At 43.3% G+C, this 13,890-nt stretch overlaps 1 pseudogene; it reads left to right on the forward strand.

The window, feature by feature from the left end:
• The window catches only part of LOC139227984 (cryptochrome-1-like), a 78,133-nt pseudogene that overhangs the window by 46,810 nt on the left and 17,433 nt on the right, over positions 1-13,890 (forward strand).

Raw genomic sequence — 13,890 nt, forward strand, 5'->3', positions numbered from 1 at the left:
ATATTATTTCGTGGTTCGTGTCGCTGCGCGTTCGTGTCGGCCCACGTTCACTCGGGCGCACGCTCGCGCCGCTGCACGTCTCGCATCACCACACAATCGCGTCGGCCCTACCTTCCGAGTTGCTGCGTGATTTAAATTCAATCAGTCAATGAAAGCCCTCATTTAATGGAGTTTTTCTGCCAACTGGACAGGAGTGATTTATTTTTTTTTACTGCAGTGGAATTTTTCTCATAATTTAAAATCTCAGAACATTTTTTTTAGCACCTATTTAGTACGTTACTTTTTTTTGTCTTTTCCATAACTAGAGAGAAGTCTGGCACGTAGGCTGTGGACTGCTTTTCGTTATCTCAATTGTTCCAGCCTCAAGGTCGTGTTATTTAATATAATATTTTTTTTTGAATCCTTTTGAATCCATCTCAGTTGTTTTGCTGTGCCTTCTCTGAATGTTTTCTTTTAACAAGTTTTTCTTTTTTTTTACTCAACAAACCTATCCTTTGTGCATTTCCTGGCTCCGTAACTTATCATCCGAATATACGTAATTCAATAAGGTTCACACTCTTAAACTTCCCACATACAGGACAACACTACGAAGGGTTAAAAAAAACTTTCATTCTGTTTGAGATAAAACAAACCACAACTCCCCGGCTTTTTTTTTACAGTAAAAATCACAGAAGCATTTCTCATTTAAACAGACGCTCACAAGAGTCTCTTTTCTTTCCTATTAATTTTTGGATCCATGATTGATCATCTATCCCTATCTAGCTCTAACTATAACCTATCTTTCCAAGTCGCCACTTGGTTTGCGTCATCGCGCAATTTCCCTATCTCTATCCCTATTCTAAGTTTGAAAGGTATTCACCAGATTGTCCTGGATCTCGTTCAGACACTACCTGAGAACCAGCGAGTGGCTAAACTTTCCTCAGACTTTTGAAACCGGGGGAAACTGGAGCAGTATTGAAATCATACTCACTCCAGTGGCCACTTTCCCCTCGTCTCGTCCAAGGACAGTCTGGCTCTTAATTCGCAAGTTTTCGGCAGTCGTCCGTTGAGATCCCACTTCTGACACCAAATGTAAATGTAGATTCTTTTCTCTCAATCTGGTTCAGTAAAATTACTGAGTCAAATACCTCTTGTGCTTTGAACAAAGCAGTCTTTATTTTACCGGCCGGCAAGACTTATCAGACAGAAGATATACTTTCTCGATCGAGCGTACACACTCCCTACGGATAAGTGACATTACATTGTCAAGGCACGATGGTTATACATTTTCGGCAAAAGATAACAAGATAGGGCTAGAGTGACATCCCAGCTCAGCCCATCTCTTTTGATCCCTCCTTCCCTTCGTCCACTCATAAGCCGACCCAAGCATGGTCCGATTTTAAACAAAGACCTTCTGTCAATGTTTCAGGTTAATAACATGATTTAATAAGACCTTGAGGTTTTTCTGCAAGCTGTGGGTTTTGTTTCAATATGTGTTAGTGTTGTAACATTTCGCAGTCTCGAGTCTGAGATGTCATGGCTATTCCTCCATGAATTGTTTGTTAGCTTATACTGTCCCTATACAAATCCCACGTTCTCAACTTCAATGTCTCTATACATTTTTAAACATTCACAGCCACACAGCACTACCCCACACACCGCCCACCCCCCGTCCCCCCCCCCCTCGAGGTCATCAAGATCCATGGACAACGTAGACCACTTTCCATACCTCAGGAGCCTATTATCAACAAGAGCAGACATCGACGACTAGGTTCCTGGGATCACCAACTGGACTACCAATTACAATGTGGTACAAATACAATGCCCAAAATCAGGAAACCTTGGGACTGAGTCTGTTCCGGATTTTAGACAAGAAAATCAATAGTCTGAAATCTGGAATCCTTGACCGAATCCGTGCCGGGTTTTGAGTGGCGATAACCGAAATCCGGCAAAACCCAAAATCCGGCACGGAGTTAGTCGATCATTCCGACTGTCAGACTTAATTTTCTTGTCTGAAATCCGGAATCCTTGATTGAACCCATGCTGGATTTTGGGTTTTGACTTAAATATCCGGTTTTTGGACAATAATTCCAGACAACTCCAGCAGCTATGTGCAAAATGTCTGGTTTTCGGAATTCCGGATTCGGGACGTTGCACCTGTATTACTATCAATGAGATTACCCCTAAAATCAAATAAAATACAAACATAAATTCAAAAAAAAAACACTTTTTTAAAATTGATAGAAAAAGCATTAAATTAAATGTTTTAGAGGAAAAAAAACATTTTTGAAATATTAAAAAAAAAATGTTTTAATAAACTTACCTTCATGGATAGGATTTATAATATAAAAATAAGTAGTAACATTTAATTTTTCTATATTTTTCAAACCCTTTCACTAATAAAAGTAAGCTACATGCCTGTCTTTACCAGACATAAGAGTTTGAAGGACATTCGCTGGGCAAGAGTTGGGCTAATAGCCCAAATCTCTGCCTGTGAATGTCCTTCTCCCGGGGATACGTGCGATTTTGACAGATCGCAAAAGCTGATTCTCGACGCATGCGCATTGCGTGCTGAGGACCAGCACTTGTGAGGCTTCTTCGAGTGCGTGCGCACATCGTATGCAGGGGAGAGGCCGCAATATTCGAGCCAGATGTTCTGCCGAAAGGTCATCGCTGTGAAACGTTAACTGTGTTTAATTCTCCATAGATGCCTGACCTGCTGAGTATTTCCAGCATTTTCTGTTTTTTATTTCAGATTTCCAGCATCTGCAGTATTTTGTTTTTGAATAAATCAAAATGGTTTGTTTTGTTATTTTCTTTTAAGGTTTAAGAAGAATGGTTCACCACCACTTTCTCTTTATGGCCAGCTTCTGTGGCATGAGGATTTCTGCACAGCAGCAACAAATAACCCATGCTTTGACAAGATTGAGGGAAATCCAATCTGTGTCCCTGGGACAAGAATCCTGTCTCACTAGCTAAGTGGGCAATGGATTGATGCTATTATAGAAACATAGATACATAGAATATAGGTGCCCTTCGAGCCTTCACCACCATTCGATAAGATCATGGCTGATCATTCCCTCAGTACCCATTTCCTGCTTTCTCTCCATACCCCTTGATCCCCTTCTTAAACAAGGGTACTGCATTAGCAGTCCTCCAATCCTCCGGCACCATACCCAGATCCAAAGAGGACTGGAAAATGATAGTCAAGGCCTCTGCTATTTCCTCTTTTACTTCGCTCAACAGCCTGGGATGCATTTCATCCGGGCCTGGGGACTTATCTTCTTTCAAAACTGCTAAACCCCTTAATACTTCCTCTCTCACTATATTTATTTCATCCAGAATATCACACTCCTTCACGATAGCAGTACCTGCATTGCCCCTTTCCTTTGTGAAAACAGATGCAAAGTATTCGTTAAGAACCTTTTGCCTCCTCACAAAGATTACCGTCATGGTCTCTAATAAGCCCTACACTTTCCTTAGTTACCCTCTTACTGTTAATATATTTATAGAACATCTTCGGGTTTTCCTTCATTTTACTGGCCAAGAATGTCTTGTGCTTCCTAATATCCTTTTTAATTTTGCATCAATGAGGCATTTGTAGCAATCCTACAAAACAAATGGATTTATATCGTTAGCACCAATATGTAAACTACTACAGTATTTTGACACTCACCTTTTATCAGATCATTCACACAATCCCGGATGATCTACCTTGCCCCTGGAAAAAAGAAGACTGCTCTTGACAGAGTTCTTGACAGAAGGGTGCTGTCTGTGTGCCTGATGAGGGAGTCGCCTATGAGGATTGCCCGCTGCCTCTTGCTATTCCTTGGCTGTTCAAATTACATCTTCTTGGACTTTGCAGACTTCCCCTTACCTTTTCCAAGATGCTGATATGAGCATTGAGGTTCAGTGTCACTGGTGCTGACCTCACTACCTGTTGTGTTCTCAATCACAAAGCGGAATAACAAAAGATCCGGTGATATCAATGCCCAACATTGAAGATTAACTTTTTGTCCCAGTCGGGAAGCCGTTGAAATCCACCAAGTTCTCCTTACCTTTTGCAAAACTCCAGTGTTAACTGGAGTTCAGATGACATTATTTTCTAATTGGCATTTGCATTTCTGTAAAGCACATCAGTTTTGTCACTCTAATCCCTTCAGATTTATTTTGTATATTTTATTTTTTTCAACTTTCTATCCTTGTCGCCCAAATATTCTTGGATACAATTCCACAAGTTCTGCCAACCCAACCAGATGGTCAGTCTTCATGTGTAACCTTAGACAGGGGTGCCAACAAGCTGTTTGATGCCAATCTTGATCCAGTTCTTACTAACATTTCCGAACACATGTTTTCTAGCAGGGGTCACTAAACTGCAGTCTAGAGCAGGAGCAATGATGAATTTCTACAGTACTGAGACTAATTGTAGTACAGTATCCAACTGCTGCCCTGGCTGAGATCAGCCAACTCAGGACAGACCAGAAATTGTACTGGAGATCCACTTAGGGTACTCCTGCATCAGATGACCTTTTTTATCTTTCAGGCCTTTTAGAGAAGTGTTGGATTTTCTTTCCCTTTCTATAGCATTCTTGGGGTACCTACAATACCAGCCCAGGTCCAAGACGGTGCAAAGATAGCCTGAAGTCAGGTCTCAAAATGCCAACCGTGGCTCTGTTGATGGCACTTTCACTTCTGAGTCAGAAGGTCATGGGTTCAAGTCCCACTCCAGAGACTGGAGCACATAATCCAGGCTGGCACCTCAGTATAGTGCTAAGGGATTGCTGCACTGTCAGAGGTGCCGTCTTGCGGATGAGATGTTAAACCAACGCCCAGTGTGCCCTCTCAGATGGACATAAAAGATCCTACAGCAGTATTGGTGTCCTGGCCAAAATTTTCCTTCAACCAACATCACTGTCAGATTATCTGGTAATTATCTCATTGCTGACTGTGGGACCTTGCTGTGGTCAATTTGGCTGCCACATTTCCCACATTAGCACAGTGACTACATTTCAAACATACTTAACTAGCCGTAAAGCACTTTGGAACATCCTGAGGTCATGAAAGACGCGAAATAAATGCAAGTTTGTTCATTCTTCCAGCAACACTCTATTAGAGGCGCATATGCAGCCCAGAATAATTTTGTTGTCCTGACCCCACCCAATGGTGTGGTTGAGGTTCAAAGTTTACCATGTGCGGACCTATGGCTGTAAACTGCTACATTGTGATACACTGGATCTACACTACCACATCCTTGGCCTTTCAAATCTCTAAGGGGATCCTGGGGCTTCAAGTATGGGTGTTGTGTAGATGTGCGCGCACTGTAAAATGGTTGCATAGGAATGCAGTGCTTGATACATGGGAGGGGGAGGAATCTATAGCACATAAATGAAGTACAGATTGTTATTGAAATTACTTCGATGAATATGTTCACACATTATTAGTATTTGCAGTAAGACTCTGTGTGTTTGCAGACGTTACTTGTCAATTCTTAAAGGATTTCCTGCAAAGTATATCTCCGATCCATGGAGCGCTCCCGACTCAGTGCAAATCACTGCAAAGTGCATCATTGGTACGCACTACCCAAAGCCCATGGTGGTACATGCAGAGACCAGTCGGCTTAATATCGAGAGAATGAAACAAATTTACCAGCAACTTTCACGCTATAGGGAACTTGGTGAGAAGCCTATTGTCTCCATACTCCGGGAAACCTAAACCAAAAGTGTGCAACTCAAACATAGAAACATAGAAAATAGGTGCAGTAGTAGGCCGTTCGGCCCTTCGAGCCTGCACCACCATTCAATAAGATCATGGCTGATCATTCCCTCAGTATCCCTTTTCTGCTTTCTCTCCATACCCCTTCATCCCTTTATCCATAAGGGCCATATCTAACTCCCTCTTGAACTAGCATCAGCAACTCTCTGCGGCAGGGAATTCCACAGGTTAACAGGTTAACTCTCTGAGTGAAGACGTTTCTCCTCATCTCAGTCCTAAATGGCCTACCCCGTATCCTTAGACTGTGTCCCCTGGTTCTGGACTTCCCCAACATCGGGAACATTCTTCCCGCATCTAACCTGTTCAGTCCCGTCAGAATCTTATATGTTTCTATGAGATCCGCTCTCATCCTTCTAAACTCCAGTGTATAAAGGCTCAGTTGATCCAGTCTCTCCTCATATTTCAGACCAGCCATCCCGGGAATCAGTCTGGTGAACCTTCGCTGCACTCTCTCAATAGCAAGAATGTCCTTCCTCAGATTAGGAGACCAAAACTGAACACAATATTCCAGGTGAGGCCTTACTAAGGCCCTGTACAACTGCAGTAAGACCTCCCTGCTCCTATACTCAAATCCCCTAGCTATGAAGGCCAACATACCATTTGTCTTCTTCACCACCTGCTGTAACTGCATGCCAACTTTCAATGACTGATGAACCATGACACCCAGGTCTCGTTGCATCTCCCCTTTTCCTAGTCTGCCGCCATTCAGATAATATTCTGCTTTTGTGTTTTTGCCCCCAAAGTGGATAACCTCACATTTATCCACATTATACTGCATCTGCCATGCATTTGCCCATTCACCTAACCTGTCCAAGTCACCCTGCAGCCTCTTAGCATCCTCCTCACAGCTCACACCGCCACCCAGTTTAGTGTCATCTGCAAACTTGGAAATACTACACTCAATTCCTTCATCTAAATCATTAATGTATATAGTAAAGAGCTGTGGTCCCAGCACTGAGCCCTGCGGCACTCCACTAGTCACTGCCTGCCATTCTGAAAAGGAACCGTTTACCCAGACTCTCTGCTTCCTGTCTGCCAACTAGTTCTCGATCCACATCAGTATATTATCCCCAATACCATGCGCTGTGATTTTGCACCACCGATCTCTTGTGCGGGGCCTTGTCAAAAGCCTTTTGAAAGTCCAAATACACCACATCCACTGGTTCTCCCTTTTCCACTCTACTAGTTACATCCTCAAAAAATTCCAGAAGATTTAACAAGCATGATTTCCCTTTCATAAATCCATGCTGACTTGGACCAATCCTGTCACTGCTTTCCAAATGCGCTGCTATTTCATCCTTAATAATTGATTCCAACATTTTCCCCACTACTGATGTCAGGCTAACCGGTCTATAATTACCCACTTTCTCTCTTCCTCCTCTTTTAAAAAATGGTGTTACATTAGCTACCTTCTGTGTGTGTCTTAATTATATTTTGCCACAGTATGAAATCCTGTTCCTCTTATTCAGTGGCCTCCACCCATGAACAGAATTTGCTCTTGGGCTATAGCAGGTGGAAGATGTCAGGCCAAATCACCTAGGGGCACAGCTCTTTGAGAAACTCGCACAACTACCCTGTTACTGCAGAGAATCCCTCCCCGCACTTTCTCCCAACAGAGGACGATAACATTCAGTGGATTTCCTGACACCACTATTTATAACCAAATGCTTGCTATGGTTTAGAAAAGAAAAGTGAGGGAATGCAATTCCAGTGAAACTAGCAGTCAGATTAATTTTCGTGATTGAATAAAACAGTAAGCTGCATAGATCATTTTGAAATAAATTGCTTAAAATGTCAGCATGAATTATATTTATTTATTTATAAAAATGGCATCCTGTCACATCAGTTCTGAGACCCTGACAGACAAACGTCAGTGTATGCACCGAGTGCCTACAGTTTCCTGAGCAGATAAGCCGAGCGGGTCTCACAAATTGGGCACTGTTTCTGGGTCGTCCAACTCCAAGCAGTTGCAGTCTTCTCACAACAGCACTGTTCTGAGCATGGAAACCCCCCACCACCCCATGACAACCAGAAACTACCTGTGTAGCTCCCGAAGCACCCTATGATGCACCCTTTCAACAGGTCTGTCTAACTGAAGATATCCTGGTCTATGGGGTGTGTGCCCTCTGCCCACTGTCGTACAGATGGGAAGGCAGTACTGTCGCTATAACTAGATCACAGCAGGTGGCATCTTGGAATCAGGAATTGCAAATTCCTATTGTGGTATTTATGGAAATTATTTGATAAATTCACAAAGTATAATCATATTGAAACTTACAAGTATCAACTTCTGAAACACTTAAATCTCAGAACTATAAAGATAAGATTCTCACTTTACCATCATCCTTAATGCCCCAAATCAGCTAATTCCTGCAACAACAAAAAATGGAGTGATTAAACACTTCTCATTAAAAAGAAAAGTGAGGGAATGCAATACCAGTGAAACTAGCATTCAGATTAATTTCCGTGATTGAATAAAACAGTAAGCTGCATAGATCATTTTGAAATACATTGCTTAAAATGTCAGCACGAATTATATTTATTTATAAAAATATTGAAGTGGTGGTGATTTCCCTGTACTTTTTGCATTGGGATTATATAAAGGCACAATATAAATGTAAATTCTTGTATTGTGATAGGTCTGCTTATATCAGTGCCTTCAAACCAAAATGGAAATGGATGAATAATGTACTCCCTGGGAGATCAAATACCTAGGAACAGTGGTGAGTCTAGAGTTTTTTTAACCTCAAACCATTCATCAAACCACACTATAAGCAAACCTCTTGGAGGGCCATCTTCAGTCATGGAATCCAGAGCATCCCCTAAATACCAACAACCCATCTGAAGCCCATGGGCTTTCACTGCATGTCATGCCCCTTGGTTTCCTTGGATCAAAAATAAGAACCAAATCTTTCAAGCAGTGTTCTGTAGCAATTGGAAGGAGATAGGATCACAGTGATTACTTTATTTTTAACATGTTGTTAGATCTCTTAATTTCCAATGAAATACAAACTCCGATGGTAATTTTAACTTTTTAATACTGGCAGAGAGCAACAAACTGCTGGCTGATTGCCAGTTTCTTTGTCTTACTGAGACACATGGTCAAAATGGCTGTACTTTATACCTGGATCAATTTACAGAAAATAACTCGCCTTCTTTGACCTTATTGGCTCAATTGAAAGTATTTTAACGTTTTATTGGCTCGCTACCCAAGGTCCGAAAATGTCAAGTTGATTGATGAGTTAATGCAACATGCTGAGCAGCACGTAGCAGCATTGACTTGGGGGGTCTGTGAATTTTCACAGTCTGTCTAAATGAGCCTGTTTGAATACTCTATCAATCCCCCCTTTGATTCTTTCACAAACTGAATCATAAAACTTCAGGGATCACTGGTTAAACATTCTACAAAATAATTTAATACATGTTAATGGAGTTTCCTTCTAAAATTTGTTGATGTGTTTCGCCACATGTCCGGACTAGTAGCTTCCACACAAATTTACACCAACACGAGTTCCATCGTGGCCACAATGGAAGTCTGGTTTTAGTAGGTTAATTAACCTTATTCCAATTTAATCCAAATCAATATCTTAATTCAACCAGTAAACCACCTTTCCTTAAGCATAACATAAACAAGCAATTTCCCTTTGGTGCAGAGGGTCGGCTAGTAAGAAGTAGGCCTATGCCTAGAATACCTACAATCAATACTACAGTAAATTTATACATTTTCGCAAAATGTAATTGTCCTTATTAGATTTCAGCTTCAGTTACGGGTGCTCATTTAACGTGTGAAGCGTGGATCCAGGCTTTCTTTCCTTGGACTTTAACAGCTGCCTGGGTGGTCAATAACACTTGATAAGGTCCGTCCCACTTGGCACCCAAAGGTTCTTTCTGCAACTTTTTCACATCGACCCAGACTCCCGGGATGATGTTGTGTCCTCCTTCGGGTGGATTACCCCAAGCTGCCGATACCTGTCGGGAAACAGAACTAATAGCATTGGTTAAGTTCTGACAGTATGATAACAAAGTGTCACTCATTAAGTGAACATCATCTTTCCGTAAATCGATAGTTCCTGGCAGCGACATGGGTCTTCCTGTTATAATTTCAAATGGGCTTAGACCTGTAGTTCTGTTCGGGGTTGCCCTAATGCTACATAGCACTATTGGTAGTGCCTGGGGCCATGGTGTTCCTTCTTGGTGATATTTGGCAAGCCGTTGTTTCAGAGTTCGATTCATTCTCTCTACTTGTCCTGATGATTGTGGATGATAAGGACAGTGTAAATCCCACGTAATGTTCAGTAACCTACAGACTTCTTGGCAGACAGCACCTGTGAAGTGTGTTCCCTGATCTGAGTCAATGCTACTCGGGACTCCCCATCGGGGAATGTAATCCTTACACAAGACCTTTGCAGTGTGATTGGCTGTGGCTCTTTTAGTTGGGACAACTTCTACCCATCTAGAGAATCTGTCAACCATGACAAAAATGTTAGTGTATCCTTGGCATGAAGGAAGAGATATATAATCAACCTGCAGATGCTGGAATGGTCCGACAGGGGCAGGGGGCCTCAGTTGGTGCATTACCGTGATGGGTCCAGAATTATTTTTCTGGCAGACCACACAGCGGTCTGTTACCAGCTGGGCATGTTTTTTAAATCCCCGACCCCCCCAGCTTTTCTGGAACCGTGCCATCATCTGTTGTGAGGCCAAGTATCCCCACGAGTGGATCTGTTGGGCTAAAAAATGCATAAGCGCTTGTGGCGCGACTGGCTTGTCGGTAACTCTTTGTCTCCAGACACCATCTTCGCATAGCTTAATTCCTGCCTCAATCCATGTCCATTTTTCCTCTCGGGAGCACTCGCCTTGCATTGTTTGAAGGTCTCGTGTCAGAGTCCTGAGTGCTTTCAATCTGCACATCTGTGTTGGTTCTTCTGGAGGAACGCCCTGTGAGGCGGCATCTTTAGCTGCCTGGTCGGCTAGGGCATTTCCCTGTGCTTCTGTGGTATTTTCCTTGGTATGGGCCTTACACTTCAGGATGGACACTTCCTGAGGTAATTGTATGGCCTCCAGTAAGCCTCGGACTTCTTTTCCATTTCGGATAGGTGTACCAGCAGCAGTGAGGAATCCTCTTTTCCGCCATAACATACCAAAGTTGTGAGCGACTCCAAAAGCATAAAGCTAATCTGTGTAGACATTAGCTGTCTGTCCTTCTGCTATTCGACATGCTTCTGACAGGGCCCGTAACTCGGCCTGTTGTGCTGACGTTCCTGAGGGTAAACGTCCTTTTGCCACTACCTCATATAAGGTTGTAACTGCCCATTCTGCTTTTCTGGTACCATTGTCAACAAAGGAGGAACGATCTGTAAACAGGATGAGGTCTGAGTTGTGCAGAGGCTCCTCTGCTGCTAAGGTTGCTTCTTCTGTTTCTTTTAAAATCTCCACGCAGTCATGCTCTTCACATTCTCCCTCCTCTTGCTCCCTCGATTCTGACATCGGGAGCATAGTTGCGGGATTAACCGGGCTGGCCCGGACGATATGGAGATTAGGAGCTTCCAAAACTGCTGTCCAGCGGGTCCATCTTGCTGCTGTCACCTGAGACATTCTATTCATAGACAGCAAAGCGTGTACGGTGTGGGGACACTTGACAATCAGCTTTTGGTCGAGGACTAGACCCGCAGTGATGATTACCGCTCGACATGTAGCTTCCATGGCCCTTAGGCAACTTCCCCATCCGAGAGCTACCGCATCCAGTTTTGCCGAATAATAGCCAATAGGTCTTTGCCGATCCCCATGTTCTTGTGTCAGTATAGCTGTCATATATCCTTCTTTCTCATGAACAAACAGGGTAAATGGCTTACCACTGTCGGGGATTCCCAGAGCCGGTGCCGAACACAAAGCCTTTTTCAAACTCAGAAAGGCCTCTTGCTGTTCCTTAGTGAGGGTGATGGCTTCTTTAGAGGCATGTTTCCCCTTTAAAATATCATTCAGTGGCTGAGCAAGCTGTGTGAAGGAGTCAATCCAATTTCTGTTAAAGTTACACAATCCCAAAAAAGACCTTAGTTCCTGAATAGTGGTGTTTTTTTTAGCAGCCCGAATGGCTGCAGTTCTATCCTGGGTAAGTTCTCTCTTTCCTTGTGAAATCTTTTGTCCCAGGTATACAACCTCTTCTTGGGATATTTGTGCTTTGTCGATGCTGACTTTATGTCCTTTCAGCCGAAGGTGATCCAGCAAAGCTCGTAAATCGTGTTCATGCTGTTCTTCCGTGTTTGAAGCTAGCAGGATATCGTCTACATATTGGATGACTGTGGATGACAGGGGAGGTAATTCTCGCAAATGGCTTTGTCAAGCCATGTGGAATACCGTAGGGCTGTTGTGGAAACCCTGCGGTAACCGGGTCCAAGTATACTGTTGTCCTTGGACCGTGAAAGCAAACCACTGTCGAACCTCCGGTGCCAGAGGCACCGACCAAAATCCGTTGGCCATATCTATAACCGAGAAATATTTATGTTCCGGTTTGAGGGCATTAAAAATGGGGGAGGGATCTGCGACCAAAGGAGCTTTTTGATCAATACACTGGTTAGCTTTCCTATAATCGACAGTCAAACGCCAAGTCTCATTAGATTTCTGTACCGACCACACGGGGCTATTGGAGGAGCTATGTGTTTTAATAAGCACCCCTTATTTCTCCAATTGCTGAATAACCGGTAAGATTCCCGCGATGGCAGTTGGACTGATGGGATACTGTTTAGTGCATGGAGGCTTGGTCCCTGTAAATGACGCAGGCTCCATCTGGAGTTGGCCACAATCATTCTTATCTTTAGTCCATATCGGGTGTTCCTTCAATTCTTCTTTCTACAAAGTTCTAATTGACCATGTCACCCGACCATCCTCGAAATGCAACGATGAATCTATTTGGATTAGAACGTCCATTCCCAAAAGGGGTTGATCTACTGGGCCTATCCAGACCGGCGTGGTTAGTTCATGTGGACCCAGCCCTATAAGTACCGGTGTTGTCCTTTTAGTTTCCATTTTATGGCCTCCAACTCCATAGGCTGTACGTGCCCTACCGTCCAACGACAAAAAGTCTCCATATTGTAGGCGTAAGCATGTTAATTCCGCCCCTTTGTCTAAAAGACAGTCCACATCCTTATCGGCTACTCTCACAGTTATATATAGCCCATCTCCCCTTTGTTGTATTAGTGCGAGGAGGGGGGCCAGGGTGGGCTCTAATCGTTTTTTGCTATCCCAAGTAACTCCTTCTGTTGTTGTATTGTCAGTCGCTTAAATGCTTCTATGAGGTCGTTATCTTGTGACAAGCCTGGTTTGTTGGCTGAATTGTATCCCTGGCTGCGTCCTCTTCCCCAGCCACGACCTTTCTGTTTTGCCCTGCACGTCTTGGCCCAGTGACCTTCTTTCCCACAATAATGACATTTTCCGGGTAATTTTCCGAATGACTGTTTATCGGAATCCTGGGATTTCCATCCCATAGCCTGTACAGCTCAGACTTTAGCTCCCATATCCCGATCTAATTGGTTACATTGATCCACCAATGCTGCAAAGGTAATTCCTCTACCTTCCCAGTCCGGTAACACTACCTTAAGCATTTTGGACAGTTCTGGCTTTAGACCTGCCACGAAAGCTGCTTTCAGGGGTCCAAACACTTGTTCATCCATTTCCTCATCCGTATTATTCATACCCGAATGTTCTAGCCACGTACATCTAAACCGCTTGTCATACTCCAGGACCTCCTCTGTTCCTTTCTGTTGGCAGGCTGCAATTTTTCCCCAGTCTGTCTTAGCTGGACTGAAGGCTTGCAGCCAGTGTTTAATCACTTCCCATCCTGCGTCTAATTCTTGCTCATTCTGCCCCAAAGCTTCTTCTACCTTGTCGTGCAATTTTCTTCCCTGTGTTTTTGGCACCATTATGGTCAAAATTTGCATTCCGTCCCAGGGATGAAGTTGATATATATATTTCTTAATATTGGTCCCACGTTTTTACTCCCCCTTTCTTTGGATTGGGCAATTCCTTGGACCATTTATCAATTTTCTCTGGGTCTGCCGGATCATGAACTAAGTATTCTTCGTACACCCTTCTCTTTGTTTTTTTGGTTCCGCCCTCATCCGCAGTCTCTTCTGATTTGACTAC

The sequence above is a fragment of the Pristiophorus japonicus genome, chromosome 17 (genome assembly GCF_044704955.1).
Source record: "Pristiophorus japonicus isolate sPriJap1 chromosome 17, sPriJap1.hap1, whole genome shotgun sequence".
In the NCBI taxonomy this organism is placed as follows: Eukaryota; Metazoa; Chordata; class Chondrichthyes; family Pristiophoridae; genus Pristiophorus; species Pristiophorus japonicus.